This window comes from Bidens hawaiensis, unplaced genomic scaffold (assembly GCF_021521415.1).
Source record: "Bidens hawaiensis isolate Kalapana, Puna unplaced genomic scaffold, B.hawaiensis_p1.1 tig00017131_1, whole genome shotgun sequence".
NCBI classification, from domain to species: Eukaryota; Viridiplantae; Streptophyta; class Magnoliopsida; order Asterales; family Asteraceae; genus Bidens; species Bidens hawaiensis.
Window position 1 is genome coordinate 165,112 of NW_027492586.1, and position 3,574 is coordinate 168,685.

Consider the following 3,574-nt stretch of genomic DNA (forward strand, 5'->3'; position numbering starts at 1 on the left):
AACCTACAAACGTGAAACAATTGTTAATAATACCAACCTCTGAGGATCCTTGATATTTGACATGGCTCTGGAACTCTTCAATAGGATAACCGATCCAGACACATCTTCAAGGATAACATATCCTTAGTATTGAAAATATCAGTCCTAACAATTGCCCCCAAAATGGCGGGTGTTTATGCTTTACAGCTGGTATTTTGAAATTTGAATCTTTTGCGAAAACTGGGTGATTAGACGGTTGCCAGAAATATTTACCATCCAGACCTTGATATTAATCATGACCGCCTATATATGCCGTCCATATCTTTTATATTCACATATCCAGGCGACATAGCAGGTATCCTTTCTTTTCTCTTTTATTTTATTTGCTTTGATAATAATGTCTGTTACTTCGTCTTCTTTACCTCCTTCTAAACCGTCCGACCAATCTTCCGATGAATCTGGGTTGTCGGAGATGCAACCACAAGACCTAATAGCCAACCCTTATATCGAAATCTGCAAACTCATGGATCCCAAAGTCAATGAGTTCCGTTCTTTGTTTCCGCCAGAAATTGTGTTCCGACCGTACGACTCCATCGTACGTTGCGACGTATACTCACAGACTTGGGTGTGTTTTCCGGCTTGCCCTTTCCTTATTGGCTATCGTTATCTGTCCCCCCCTTTCACACAAAGCTTTTTCGATTCCACTAGCATATCCTACATCCTGGCTATGCTTATGGTGTGGAGAGTCTTCGACACTATAGAAAGAATCATTGAAGAGGAGAAAGTTGACTTCGGCCTCAAGAGTTATCCCATCTGTATATCCTTACTACCCATGGTCCAGCCTGATTCATATTGAAATCTAAATCTCGACAACCCCATCCGATTTTGAAAGTCACATTGAATGATTCCTTCTGGAGGAATCAGTTTTTCTTTGTGAAACGTGACTCCATACCCAGAGGGGTTGACCTTCCTTCAAAATGGATCTGAAAGGTTAGGATCCTGGAACCTTAATAACGATAGGATCCTTGATGATTAACTTAACCTTGATTCTTCTTTTTATTTGCAGTTGAGAACTTCGCTTCTTTTGCTAAGCTACCTGGAACAGAGGAGAAAACAAAACGGTTCCTTGCACTGGATACTGAGATCAGAACTTTCCAAGCCTGATTTGTGAGATCTCCTCAGACTCCAATATGTCAAGTAAGTTTAATATAATAATTTTGAAATAAATAAATTAGATAGAATACTTATCTGTTAACTTAATCTTGTAGGCTCCAAGAAGTCTCAGAAATATTCTAGCAAGTTCTCCTTGGAAGACATAGATAGTATGTTCACTCCTCAATACATTAAGAAGGAAACTCTGAAGGTATGACACGGTCCTCACTGTAAGTATCCTGTATCCTGCTATATTGAATTTAAGGATCCAATACCCTTCTAATCCTTGCTTCTTGTCAGTTACAGGCTATGAATACTTTCAAAGAGCATTATCAAAATATTGTGAGCCAAATGAGTGACAAGTTGTCTGGGTTAGGGAATGCGGTGGTCAAAAAGGATAAAGCTTTAGCCCTGCTCAATAAGCACTTAGAGGATCAGATATCCACAGCAGATGCCCAGCGCCAAGAGGAAGTCAAGCAAGCGACAGAAGAGGCTATGATGTGGGCAGCCAGGTCGGTGCTGCAAGCAAGGATTATGATGGCGATGTAGGCCGGTGATCCTGCTTTCGATAAGGCGACCTGGAATGTGCAGAAGTGGAAGACTACTCTGGCGGCACTTGGTGGCGATGAGGACGTGGAGATGGCTGAGGAGAACGAGGCTGGGACAAGCGGAGCCAAGGATGTGGCTGAAGCTAGTGAAGGAGTGGGTGTTGCGGAAGGTGAGGAAGCAACTTGAATGGGCGATGAAGGGTATAGAAGACAAGGCCTGAGCCAATTTTTTTTATGTTGATGTTTTGATGGATAATTCGGTTGTAATAGACAATAGTAATTAGGATTTAAGGATCACTGATCCTCAAGAGAATTCGCAGGGGTACCGAAGGTGGATGGGTCCTCTGTTTGTGGGGATGAAGCCTTTGGTGCCCCTGTTCTTTATTTTGCTGCACTTATGAACAATTAGTACTACTTACTTAACCCGGGTGGATGGTCCATCTTTCGTATGGAGAAATCCGGGTTAAGGATTTTGGATAAGTCCTTGTGACTTATGTTTAATAATATAAAACTTTTAACTATTTGGTTGTTATTGTTAAAGTTTGTTTAATATAGATTTAGCTTTATTGTAAGTTTCAAAAATTGTCCTTGATTGAAAGAAATGTTTATGATAGAAGATTCTTAAAAAATTTTAAGATATAATATCCTTAGAATTAAAAAGAAAACTTTAGGAAAGAAAATTCTTCAGCCTAAACTTTAGGATAGAATATCCTTATAATTAAAAAGAAAACTTTAGGAAAGAACATTCTTTAGCCTAAACTTTCGGATAGAATATCCTTAAAAATAAGGAGAATAAGGAGAAATTTTTAGGATTCAATATCCTTAGAGGAATAATTCAAAAATTGTCAAGTCTTTAAACAAAAAATACTCATAATAAAGTTATAAGTAGGAATTGTACCACAAGGTCTAAATGGACCTTAGTTACCCTAAGTGCAGAATCTTCTGTGATCCTTGTAGAAACAAGCTAAGGATCTTAAATCCATAAGTATTGATTCTTGCTATTGAACTCATAACATCTGTTGCAAAGAGCTCATAAGATTAATTGGGGTTAAACCCATTAAGTTGGGGACAAGTCCAAATAATAGACTGGGGACAAGCCCGTGTAACTGGGGACAAGCCTGTGAACTGGGGACAAGCCCAAAAACTGGGGACAAGCCCAAACTGGGGACTGGCCCAATATACGGATGTTAACTGGGGACTCTCCCAAACCGAGATTTTGCCCAAACGTAAGTTAACATGTAAATTTTATAAACCGGTGGTATATTACGTCTACCATAAGTCGTAGGGTCCTCCATATAGCCGAAGACAACGAAATTGTCAGCCACTAAGCGTGTATTGGTCCCGCTACCCCGGACTACACGTTGGATAGCGTGCACTCCAGGCGAGAGTGTAGAAACTCTAATTTATAAGAAATGTGAAAACCTTTAAACTTTAGGGGATATGACTATCGGGGGTCATACCCAATCGTGGGCTAGGCCAAGGGAATTATCATAGTACCTTAAATGTAAAGGAGAGGTGGCCAACCTCATGATCATTGAATAGCTCATTAATATCCTGCATTATTACTTAAAACTTGGAAAATACAAAGGTTAAGAATATGTTTTCCTTAAATAAGCAAAAATCAAAAATGAATAAGTGATTAGACAGATATTACCGATTTCAGGATCCTTGATCCTATAAGGATATTTGATCCTTAGAGGATACTTGATCTTGATCAGAAAAAGTATTTCTTGAGGTGGATAGCATTCCATGCTCTTGGTAACCTGTTGCCTTCCACAGTGAGCAAATGGTATGCCGCCTTTCCGGCCTCCGATTCAATCAAATAAGGACTTTCCAACTTGGGTACTAGCTTCCCATCAGCCGGATTGGTTGTATTCTGGAAGGCTTTTCTCAAG